We start from the raw sequence: 12,267 nt of genomic DNA, 5'->3' as shown, positions 1-12,267 counted from the left end.
GGGGGGGTTGGGGGGGGGGTTGGGGGGGGTTGGGGGGGGTTGGGGGGGGGGTTTGGGGGGTTTGGGGGGGTTGGGTTGGGGGGGGTTGGGGGGGGTTGGGGGGGGGGTTGGGGGAGGGGTTGGGGGGGGTTTGGGGGGTTGGGGGGGTTTGGGGGGGTTTGGGGGGATTGGGGGGGGTTGGGGGGGGTTGGGGGGGGTTGGGGGGGGTTGGGGGGGCTTGGGAGTTTGGGGGGGTTGGGGGGGGAGTTGGGGGGGTTGGGGCGGGGGGGTTAGGGGGGGTTGGGGTTGGGGGGGGTTGGGGGGGTTGGGGGGGGTTGGGGTTGGGGGGGGTTTGGGGGGGGGTTGGGGGGGGGGTTGGGGGGTTTGGGGGGGTTGGGGGGGTTGGGGGGGTTGGGGGGGGTTGGGGGGGGTCGGGGGGGTCGGGGGGGTCGGGGGGGGTCGGTGGGGGTCGGTGGGGTTGGGGGGGTTTGGGGGTTTGGGGGGGTTTGGGGGGGGGGTTGGGGGGGGTGGTTGGGGGGGGGGTTGGGGGGGGGTTGGGGGGTTTGGGGGGTTTGGGGGTTGGGGGGGTTGGGGGGGGTTGGGGGGGGGTTTGGGGTTGGGGGGGTTGGTGTTGGGGGGGTTGGGGTTGGGGGGGCTTGGGGGGTTTGGGATGGTTTGGGGGGGTTTGGGGGGGTTTGGGGGGGTTTGGGGGGGGGTTGGGGGGGTTGGGGGGGGTTGGGGGGGTTTGGGGGGGGGTTGGGGGGGGGTTGGGGGGGGGGTTGGGGGGGGTTTGGGGGGGGGTTGGGGGGGGGTTGGGGGGGGGTTGGGGGGGGTTGGGGGGGGGTTGGGGGGGGTTGGGGGGGTTGGGGGGGGGGGTTGGGTGGGGTTGGGGGGGGTTGGGGGGGGTTGGGGGGGGGTTGGGGGGGTTGGGGGGGGGGTTGGGGGGGGGGTTGGGGGGGGGTTGGGGGGGTTGGGGGGGGTTGGGGGGGGGGTTGGGGGGGGGGTTGGGGGGGGGTTGGGGGGGGTTGGGGGGGGGTTGGGGGGGGGGGTTGGGGGGGGTTGGGGGGGGGGGGTTTGAGGGGGCGGGTTTGGGGGGGGGTTGGGGGGGGGGTTGGGGGGGGTTGGGGGGGGGGTTGGGGGGGGGGTTGGGGGGGGGGTTGGGGGGGGGGTTGGGGGGGGGGTTGGGTGGGCGGTTTGAGGGGGGGGTTTGGGGGGGGGGTTGAGGGGGGGGTTTGGGGGGGGGGTTTGGGGGGGGCGGGTTTGAGGGGGGGGTTTGGGGGGGGGGGTTGAGGGGGGGGTTTGGGGGGGGGTTGGGGGGGGGTTTGGGGGGGGGTTGGGGGGGGGTTTGAGGGGGCGGGTTTGAGGGGGGGGTTTGGGGGGGGGGTTGGGGGGGGGTTGGGGGGGGTTGGGGGGGGGTTGGGGGGGGTTGGGGGGGGTTGGGGGGGGTTGGGGGGGTTGGGGGGGGGTTTGAGGGGGGGGGGTTGGGGGGGGGGTTGGGGGGGGTTTGGGGGGGGGTTTGAGGGGGCGGGTTTGAGGGGGGGGGTTTGGGGGGGGGGTTTGAGGGGGCGGGTTTGAGGGGGGGGGTTTGGGGGGGGGGGTTTGGGGGGGGGGGTTGGGGGGGGGTTGGGGGGGGGTTGGGGGGGGGTTGGGGGGGGGGGGGGGGTTTGGGGGGGGGGTTGGGGGGGGGTTGGGGGGGGGGGTTGGGGGGGGGGGGTTTGAGGGGGCGGGTTTGAGGGGGGGGGTTTGGGGGGGGGGTTGGGGGGGGGTTTGGGGGGGGGGGTTGGGGGGGGGGGGTTTGGGGGGGGGGTTGGGGGGGGGGGTTTGGGGGGGGGGGGGGGTTTGGGGGGGGGTGGGGGGGGGGTTGGGGGGGGGGGTTGGGGGGGGGGGGTTGGGGGGGGTTGGGGGGGGGGGGGGTTGGGGGGGGGGGGTTTGGGGGGGGGTTGGGGGGGGGGTTTGGGGGGGGGTTGGGGGGGGGGTTTGGGGGGGGGTTTGGGGGGGGGGGTTTGAGGGGGCGGGTTTGAGGGGGGGGGTTTGGGGGGGGGGGTTGGGGGGGGTTGGGGGGGGGTTGGGGGGGGGTTGGGGGGGGGGGGGGGGTTTGGGGGGGGGGTTGGGGGGGGGTTGGGGGGGGGGGTTGGGGGGGGGGGTTTGAGGGGGCGGGTTTGAGGGGGGGGGTTGGGGGGGGGGGTTGGGGGGGGGTTTGGGGGGGGGGGTTGGGGGGGGGGGTTTGGGGGGGGGTTGGGGGGGGGGGTTTGGGGGGGGGGGGGGGTTTGGGGGGGGGGTGGGGGGGGGGTTGGGGGGGGGGGTTGGGGGGGGGGGGTTGGGGGGGGTTGGGGGGGGGGGGGGTTGGGGGGGGGGGGGGTTTGGGGGGGGTTGGGGGGGGGGTTTGGGGGGGGGTTGGGGGGGGGTTGGGGGGGGGTTTGGGGGGGGGGGTTGAGGGGCGGGTTTGAGGGGGGGGTTGGGGGGGGGGTTTGAGGGGGGGGTTTGAGGGGGGGGGTTGGGGGGGGGGGTTTGGGGGGGGGTGGGGGGGGGTTGGGGGGGGGTTGGGGGGGGTTGGGGGGGGGGGGGGGGTTTGGGGGGGGGGTTGGGGGGGGGTTGGGGGGGGGGTTGGGGGGGGGGGGTTTGAGGGGGCGGGTTTGAGGGGGGGGGTTTGGGGGGGGGGTTGGGGGGGGGTTTGGGGGGGGGTTTGGGGGGGGGGTTGGGGGGGGGGGTTGGGGGGGGTTGGGGGGGGTTGGGGGGGGGTTGGGGGGGGGTTGGGGGGGGTTGGGGGGGGTTGGGGGGGGTTGGGGGGGGGGGGTTGGGGGGGGGTTGGGGGGGGGTTGGGGGGGGGTTGGGGGGTTGGGGGGGGTTTGGGGGGGGTTGGGGGGGGGGGGTTGGGGGGGGGGGTTGGGGGGGGGGGTTGGGGGGTGGGGGGGGGGTTGGGGGGGGGGGTGGGGGGGGGTTGGGGGGGGGGGTTGGGGGGGGGGGTTGGGGGGGGGGGTTGGGGGGGGGGTTGGGGGGGGGTTGGGGGGGGGGGGTTGGGGGGGGGGTGGGGGGGGGGTTGGGGGGGGGGTTGGGGGGGGGTGGGGGGGGTTGGGGGGGGTTTGGGGGGGGTTGGGGGGGTTGGGGGGGGGGGGTTGGGGGGGGGGTTGGGGGGGGTTGGGGGGGTTGGGGGGGGTTGGGGGGGGGGGGGGTTGGGGGGGTTGGGGGGGGGGGTGGGGGGGGGGTTGGGGGGGGGGGAGGGTTTGGGGGGGTTGGGGGGGTTTGGGGGGGGGGTTGGGGGGGGGGTTGGGGGGGGGGTTGGGGGGGGTGGGGGGGGTTGGGGGGGGGGGGGTTGGGGGGGGGTTGGGGGGGGGGTGGGGGGGGGGTTGGGGGGGGGGGTTGGGGGGGGTTGGGGGGGTGGGGGGGGGGGGGTTGGGGGGGGGTTGGGGGGGGGTGGGGGGGGGTGGGGGGGGTGGGGGGGGGGTGGGGGGGGGTGGGGGGGGGTGGGGGGGGGGTTGGGGGGGGTTGGGGGGGGGGTGGGGGGGGGGGGGGGGGGTTGGGGGGGGGGTGGGGGGGGGTGGGGGGGGGGGTTGGGGGGGGGTTGGGGGGGGTTGGGGGGGGGGTTGGGGGGGGGGTTGGGGGGGGGGGTTGGGGGGGGGGGGGGGGGGGGGGGGGGGGGGGGGTTGGGGGGGGGGGTTGGGGGGGGGGGGGGTTGGGGGGGGTGGGGGGGGGGTGGGGGGGGGGGGGGGGGGGGGGTTGGGGGGGGTGGGGGGGGTGGGGGGGTGGGGGGGGTTGGGGGGGGGGTGGGGGGGGGGGTTGGGGGGGGTGGGGGGGGGGGTGGGGGGGGTTGGGGGGGGGGTGGGGGGGGTTGGGGGGGGTGGGGGGGGGGTGGGGGGGGGTGGGGGGGGGTGGGGGGGTGGGGGGGGGTTGGGGGGGGGGTGGGGGGGGTGGGGGGGGGGGGGTTGGGGGGGGGGGGTGGGGGGGGGGGGGGGTTGGGGGTGGGGGGGGGTGGGGGGGGGTGGGGGTGGGGGGGGGTGGGGGGGGTGGGGGGGGGTGGGGGGGGTTTGGGGGGGTGGGGGGGGGTGGGGGGGGGGTGGGGGGGGTGGGGGGGGGGGTTGGGGGGGGGGGGGGTTGGGGGGGGGGGTGGGGGGGGGGGTTGGGGGGGGGGGGGGGTTGGGGGGGGGGGGGTTGGGGGGGGGGGGGTGGGGGGGGGGGGTTGGGGGGGGGGGGGTGGGGGGGGGGGTGGGGGGGGGGGGGGGGGGGGGGTGGGGGGGGGGGTTGGGGGGGGGGGTGGGGGGGGGGGGGGTTGGGGGGGGGGGTTGGGGGGGGGGGGTTGGGGGGGGGGGGTTGGGGGGGGGGGGGTGGGGGGGGGGGGGGGGGTGGGGGGGGGGGTTGGGGGGGGGGGGGTGGGGGGGGTGGGGGGGGGGGTTTGGGGGGGGGGGGTTGGGGGGGGGTGGGGGGGGGGTTGGGGGGGGTTGGGGGGGGGGGTTTGGGGGGGGGGGGTACTTGCCTCTCTCTGTTTCTCTCAGTTTTTCTCGGTGGCGGTTATTCCCGGGGTTTCCCCGACTGAGCCGCACGGAGTGGGGGCGGGGCCTGGGGGGTGGGCGGGGTCTAAGTAGGGTCGGAGCCTGGGGAGTGGGCGGGGTCTGAGCGGGGGCGGGGCCTGGGCGGGGGCGGGGCCTGGTGGGTGGGCGGGGTCTAAGTAGGGTCGGGGCCTGGGGAGTGGGCGGGGCCTGAGCGGGGGCGGGGCCTGGTGGGTGGGCGGGGTCTAAGTAGTGTCGGGGCCTGGGGAGTGGGCGGGGCCTGAGCGGGGGCGGGGCCTGGGCTGCCGGTTCTGTTCAGGAGCTGGACATTGGCAATTGGCTGAATGGGAGGAGGCGGGGCTTCGGGACTTGGTGGGTAGTGGGGCGGGGTCTGGGAAGTGGGCGGGGTCTGGAGAGGGGGCAGGGGGTTCTTGGGAGGTGGCTGTTGGGGAGAGGGTGGGGTCTGAGGAGTGGGTGGGGTCTGGTGAGAGGGGCGGGGTCTGGGCAGTGGGCGGGGTCTGGGGAGTGGGGCGGGGTTTGAGGAGTGGGCAGGGTCTGGGCATTGGGATGGGGTCTGAGGAGTGGGTGGGGTCTGTGGAGTGGGCGTGGCCAGGAGAAGGGCGGGGTCTGGGGAGAGGGGCGCTGTCTGGGGACTGGGCGTGGCCAGGAGAAGGGCGGGGATCTGGGGAGGGGGGCGGTGTCTGGGGAGGGGGCGCTGTCTGGGGACTAGGCGTGGCCAGGAGAAGGGCGGGATCTGGGGAGGGGGCGGTGTCTGGGGAGGGGGCAGGATCTGGGGAGGGGGCGGTGTCTGGGGAGGGGGCGGTGCCTGGGGAGGGGGCGGTGTCTGGGGAGGGGGCAGGATCTGGGGAGGGGGCGGTGTCTGGGGATGGGGCTGTGTCTGGGGAGGGGGCGGTGTCTGGGGATGGGGCGGTGCCTGGGGAGGGGGCGGTGTCTGGGGAGGGGGCAGGATCTGGGGAGGGGGCGGTGTCTGGGGAGGGGGCGGTGTCTGGGGAGGGGGCAGGATCTGGGGAGGGGGCGGTGTCTGGGGAGGGGGCGGTGCCTGGGGAGGGGGCAGGATCTGGGGAGGGGACAGTGTCTGGGGAGGGGGCGGAGTCTGTGGGGGCGGCAGGGTCTGGGGAGGGGGCGGTGTCTGGGGAGGGGGCAGGATCTGGGGAGGTGGCGGTGTCTGGGGATGGGGCTGTGTCTGGGGAGGGGGCAGGATCTGGGGAGGGCCGGTGTCTGGGGAGGGGGCAGTGTCTGGGGAGGGGGCAGGATCTGGGGAGGGCCGGTGTCTGGGGAGGGGGCGGTGTCTGGGGAGGGGGCGGTGTCTAAGGAGGGGGCAGGATCTGGGGAGGGGGCGGTGTCTGGGGAGGGGGTGGTATCTGGGGAGGGGCGGTGTCTGGGGAGGGGGCAGGATCTGGGGAGGGGGCGGTGTCTGTGGAGGGGGTGGTATCTGGGGAGGGGGCGGTGTCGTGAGGGGGGGGCGGAGTCTGGGGAGGGGGCAGGATCTGGGGAGGGGGCGGTGTCTGGGGAGGGGGCGGTGTCTGGGGAGGGGGCAGGATCTGGGGAGGGGGCGGTGTCTGGGGAGGGGGCGGAGTCTGTGGGGGGGGCAGGGTCTGGGGAGGGGGCGGTGTCTGGGGAGGGGGCGGTGTCTGGGGAGGGGGGCGGTGTCTGGGGAGGGGGCAGGATCTGGGGAGGGGGCAGGATCTGGGGAGGGGGCGGTGTCTGGGGAGGGGGCGGTGTCTGGGGAGGGGGCAGGATCTGGGGAGGGCCGGTGTCTGGGGAGGGGGTGGTGTCTGGGGAGGGGGCGGTGTCTAAGGAGGGGGAAGGATCTGGGGAGATGGCGGTGTCTGGGGAGGGGGTGGTATCTGGGGAGGGGCGGTGTCTGGGGAGGGGGCAGGATCTGGGGAGGGGGCGGTGTCTGTGGAGGGGGTGGTATCTGGGGAGGGGGCGGTGTCTGAGGAGGGGGCGGAGTCTGGGGAGGGGGCAGGATCTGGGGAGGGGGCGGTGTCTGGGGAGGGGGCGGTGTCTGGGGAGGGGGCAGGATCTGGGGAGGGGGCGGTGTCTGGGGAGGGGGCGGTGTCTGGGGAGGGGGCAGGATCTGGGGAGGGCCGGTGTCTGGGGAGGGGGTGGTGTCTGGGGAGGGGGCGGTGTCTAAGGAGGGGGAAGGATCTGGGGAGATGGCGGTGTCTGGGGAGGGGGTGGTATCTGGGGAGGGGCGGTGTCTGGGGAGGGGGCAGGATCTGGGGAGGGGGCGGTGTCTGTGGAGGGGGTGGTATCTGGGGAGGGGGCGGTGTCTGAGGAGGGGGCGGAGTCTGGGGAGGGGGCAGGATCTGGGGAGGGGGCGGTGTCTGGGGAGGGGGCGGTGTCTGGGGAGGGGGCAGGATCTGGGGAGGGGGCGGTGTCTGGGGAGGGGGCGGAGTCTGTGGGGGGGGCAGGGTCTGGGGAGGGGGCGGTGTCTGGGGAGGGGGCGGTGTCTGGGGAGGGGGCGGTGTCTGGGGAGGGGGCAGGATCTGGGGAGGGGGCAGGATCTGGGGAGGGGGCGGTGTCTGGGGAGGGGGCGGTGTCTGGGGAGGGGGCAGGATCTGGGGAGGGCCGGTGTCTGGGGAGGGGGTGGTGTCTGGGGAGGGGGCGGTGTCTAAGGAGGGGGAAGGATCTGGGGAGATGGCGGTGTCTGGGGAGGGGGTGGTATCTGGGGAGGGGCGGTGTCTGGGGTGGGGGCAGGATCTGGGGAGGCGGCGGTGTCTGTGGAGGGGGTGGTATCTGGGGAGGGGGCGGTGTCTGGGGAGGGGGTGGTATCTGGGGAGGGGCGGTGTCTGGGGAGGGGGCAGGATCTGGGGAGGCGGCGGTGTCTGTGGAGGGGGTGGTATCTGGGGAGGGGGCGGTGTCTGGGGAGGGGGCGGTGTCTGGGGAAGGGGCAGGGCCTCTGAAGAGGGTAGGGCCTAGGGCAGAGCCTATCGGGGAGGGGGAAGGGGCGGGGTCTGGGGAGAGGGCAGGGTCATGGGGGGACGCTGTTGGCGAGGGGCCAGGGCCTCAGGAGCGGGTGGGGCAAGGGGCACTGCCTATTGGGGAGGGGGCAGGGTCTGGGGAGGGGCGGGGCCAGGGGCAGTGGCTGTTGAGGAGGTGCGGGGCCTGGCAAGGGGGCTGTTGGGGAAGGGGTGGAGCCAGGGGAGGGGGATGTTGGGGAGGGGTGGATCTGGGGGCAGTGGCTGTTGGGGAGGGGCAGGGTCTGGGCTGTGTCTAGGGTGGGGCGGGGCCTGGGGAGGGGGATATTGGGGAGGGACTGTGTCTGGGGTGCGGCGGGGCCTGGGGAGGGGGCTATTGGGGAGGGGGCTGTGTCTGGGGAGGGGCTGTGTCTGGGGAGGGGTGGGTCTTGGGGAGGGGGAGGTGGCTGTTGGTGAGGGGTCAGGGGACGGGGCACGTGCATGGGTTTTCGGGACTTGATGGTGAGGGAGGTGAGTGGCAGGGCAAGGGGAGGGTGGACTTGAGGGATTGAGGTGGAGGGGTAAAGCGGGAGGTGGAGGGGTTGCGGGGGAGGGGGAGGGTTTGAGTGGGAGGGGTTGAGGGGGAGGTTGAGGGGCAGGGGGAAGGGTTGAGGGTGAGAGGTTGAGGGAGGGTTTGAGGGGAGGGGTTGAGGGTGAGGGTGAGGGGTTGATGGGTAGCGGGAGGGGTTGTGAGTGAGGGGTTGAGTTGGAGGGGTTGTGGGGGAAGGATTGAGGGGGAGGGGTTGAGGGTTAGGTGAAGGGGTTGAGGGGAGGGGTTGAGGTTGAGGGGAGGGGTGGAGGGGTTGAGGTGGAGCAGTAGAGTGTGAGGAGGAGTTGAGGGGGAGCTGGAGGAGTTGAGGGTGAGTGGAAGGTTGACAGTGAGGTGGAGGGATTGAGGCGGAGGGGTTGAGGTGGAGGGGGTGAGGTGGAGGGGGTGAGGGTGTGAATGGGGTTGAGGGTGTGGTTGAGGTTGAGGGGAGGGATGCAGGGATTGAGGTGGAGGGGTAGAGGGTGAGGAGGCGTTGAGGGGGTGCTGGAGGAGTTGAGGGTGAGCGAAAGGTTGACAGTGAGGTGGAGGGATTGAGGTGGAGGGGTTGAGGTGGAGGTGGAGGGGGTGAGGTGGAGGGGTTGAGGGTGTTGATGGGGTTGAGGGTGAGCTTGAGGGGGGTTGAGGGGAGGGGGAGGGGTTGAGGGTGAGGTGGAGGGGTTGAGGGTGAGGGTGTGAGGGGGAGGGTGTGAAGGGAGGGGGTGGAAGTGAGGGTGTGAGGGGGAGGGTGTGAGGGTTACGGGGGTTGGAGATGAGGGTAAGGGTGTGAGGGAGAGTGTGTGAAGGGGACTGAGGGGAGGTGGAATGGTGGGAGGGGGTGGGTGTGAGTGGGAGCGGGGGGGAGGGGGTGAGGGAAGTGGTGAGGGTGAGGGAGAGGGTGTGAGGTGGGGGGTTAGGGTGTGAGGGGAGGGGTGTGTGATGGTGAGGTGAGGGTAAGGGAGGGTGTCAGGGTGTGGGGGTGGGTCTGTCCCTGTGGGGTTGGGTCTGTCCCTGTGGGGGTGAGTGCGTACCTGTGGGGGTGAGTGCGTACCTGTGGGGGTGGGGGTGTCCCTGTGGGGGTGTCCCTGTGGGGGTGGTTTCTGTCCCTCTGAGGGTGAGTGAGTGTGTCCCTGTGGGGGTGAATGAGTGTGTCCCTGCGGGGGTGAGTGAGTGTGTCCCTGCGGAGGTCGGGTGTGCCACTGCGGGGGTCGGCTGTGCCCCTGCGGGGGTCGGCTGTGCCCCTGCGGAGGTCGGGTGTGCCCCTGCGGGGGGGAGCCTGTAGCTGCGGGGGTGGGGGTGCCTCTGCGGGGGTGGGTGTGCCTTTGCGGGGGTGGGTGTGCCCCTGTAGGGATGGGGGTGCCCCTGCGGGGGTCGGGTGTGCCTCTGCGGGGGTCGGGTGTGCCTCTGCGGGGGTGGGTGTGCCTCTGCGTGAATGGGGATGCCCCTGCGGGGGTCGGGCGTGCCCCTGCGGGGGGGGGGCCTGTAGCTGTGGGGGTGGGGGTGATCCTGTCTGACATTCCCAGGACTGAATCCACACTGATCCTGTCTGACATTCCCAGGACTGAATCCACACTGATCCTGTCTGACATTCCCAGGGCTGTATCCACACTGATCCTGTCTGAAGTTCCCAGGGCTGAATCCACACTGATCCTGTCTGACATTCCCAAGAATGAATCCACACTGATCCTGTCTGACATTCCCAGGACTGAATCCACACTGATCCTGTCTGACATTCCCAGGACTGAATCCACACTGATCCTGTCTGACATTCCCAGGAATGAATCCACACTGATCCTGTCTGACATTCCCAGGGATCGGTCCACACTGATCCTGTCTGACATTCCCAGGGCTGAATCCACACTGGTCCTGTCTGACATTCCCAGGGCTGAATCCACACTGATCCTGTCTGACATTCCCAGGGCTGAATCCGCACTGATCCTGTCTGACATTCGCAGGAATGAATCCACACTGATCCTGTCTGACATTCCCAGGGCTGAATCCACACTGATCCTGTCTGACATTCCCAGGGCTGAATCCGCACTGATCCTGCCTGAAATTCCCAGGAATGAATCCACACTGATCCTGTCTGACATTCCCAGGGCTGAATCCACACTGATCCTGTCTGACGTTCCCAGGGCTGAATCCACACTGATCCTGTCTGACATTCCCAGGGCTGAATCCACACTGATCCTGTCTGAAATTCCCAGGGCTGAATCCACACTGATCCTGTCTGACGTTCCGAGGGCTGAATCCACACTGATCCTGTCTGACATTCCCAGGAATGAATCCACACTGATCCTGTCTGACATTCCCAGGGCTGAATCCACACTGATCCAGTCTGACATTCCCAGGGCTGAATCCACACTGATCCTGTCTGGCATTCCCAGGACTGTATCCACACTGATCCTGTCTGACATTCCCAGGAATGAATCCGCACTGCTCCTGTCTGACATTCCCAGGAATGAATCCACACTGATCCTGTCTGGCATTCCCAGGACTGAATCCACACTGATCCTGTCTGACATTCCCAGGAATGAATTCAAACTGATCCTGTCTGACATTCCCAGGAATGAATCGACACTGATCCTGTCTGACATTCCCAGGGCTGAATCCACACTGATCCTGTCTGGCATTCCCAGCACTGAATCCACACTGATCCTGTCTGACATTCCCAGGGCTGAATCCGCACTGATCCTGTCTGACATTCCCAGGAATGAATCCACACTGATCCTGTCTGACATTCCCAGGGCTGAATCCACACTGATCCTGTCTGACATTCCCAGGGCTGAATCCGCACTGATCCTGCCTGAAATTCCCAGGAATGAATCCACACTGATCCTGTCTGACATTCCCAGGGCTGAATCCACACTGATCCTGTCTGACGTTCCCAGGGCTGAATCCACACTGATCCTGTCTGACATTCCCAGGGCTGAATCCACACTGATCCTGTCTGACATTCCCAGGGCTGAATCCACACTGATCCTGTCTGACGTTCCGAGGGCTGAATCCACACTGATCCTGTCTGACATTCCCAGGAATGAATCCACACTGATCCTGTCTGACATTCCCAGGGCTGAATCCACACTGATCCAGTCTGACATTCCCAGGGCTGAATCCACACTGATCCTGTCTGGCATTCCCAGGAATGTATCCACACTGATCCTGTCTGACATTCCCAGGAATGAATCCGCACTGCTCCTGTCTGACATTCCCAGGAATGAATCCACACTGATCCTGTCTGGCATTCCCAGGACTGAATCCACACTGATCCTGTCTGACATTCCCAGGAATGAATTCAAACTGATCCTGTCTGACATTCCCAGGAATGAATCGACACTGATCCTGTCTGACATTCCCAGGGCGGAATCCACACTGATCCTGTCTGGCATTCCCAGCACTGAATCCACACTGATCCTGTCTGACATTCCCAGGAATGAATTCGCACTGATCCTGTCTGACATTCCCAGGAATGAATCCACACTGATCCTGTCTGACATTCCCAGGAATGAATCCACACTGATCCTGTCTGACATTCCCAGGGCTGAATCCACACTGATCCTGTCTGACATTCCCAGGAATGAATCCACACTGATCCTGTCTGACGTTCCCAGGAATGAATCCACACTGATCCTGTCTGACATTCCCAGGGCTGAATCCACACTGATCCTGTCTGACATTCCCAGGGCTGAATCCACACTGATCCTGTCTGACATTCCCAGGAATGAATCCACACTGATCCTGTCTGACATTCCCAGGGCTGAATCCACACTGATCCTGTCTGACATTCCCAGGGCTGAATCCACACTGATCCTGTCTTACATTCCCAGGAATGAATCCACACTGACCCTGTCTGACATTCCCAGGAATGAATCCACACTGATCCTGTCTGACATTCCCAAGAATGAATCCTCACTGATCCTGTCTGACATTCCCAGGGCTGAATCCGCACTGATCCTGTCTGACGTTCCCAGGGCTGAATCCGCACTGATCCTGTCTGACATTCCCAAGAATGAATCCTCACTGATCCTGTCTGACATTCCCAGGGCTGAATCCGCACTGATCCTGTCTGACGTTCCCAGGGCTGAATCCGCACTGATCCTGTCTGACATTCCCAAGAATGAATCCTCACTGATCCTGTCTGACATTCCCAGGGCTGAATCCGCACTGATCCTGTCTGACATTCCCAGGGCTGAATCCACACTGATCCTGTCTGACATTCCCAGGAATGAATCCACACTGATCCTGTCTGACGTTCCCAGGAATGAATCCACACTGATCCTGTCTGACATTCCCAGGG

The sequence above is a fragment of the Scyliorhinus torazame genome, chromosome 14 (genome assembly GCF_047496885.1).
Source record: "Scyliorhinus torazame isolate Kashiwa2021f chromosome 14, sScyTor2.1, whole genome shotgun sequence".
Classification (NCBI taxonomy): domain Eukaryota; kingdom Metazoa; phylum Chordata; class Chondrichthyes; order Carcharhiniformes; family Scyliorhinidae; genus Scyliorhinus; species Scyliorhinus torazame.
Note: the sequence above shows the minus strand (reverse complement) of the source record.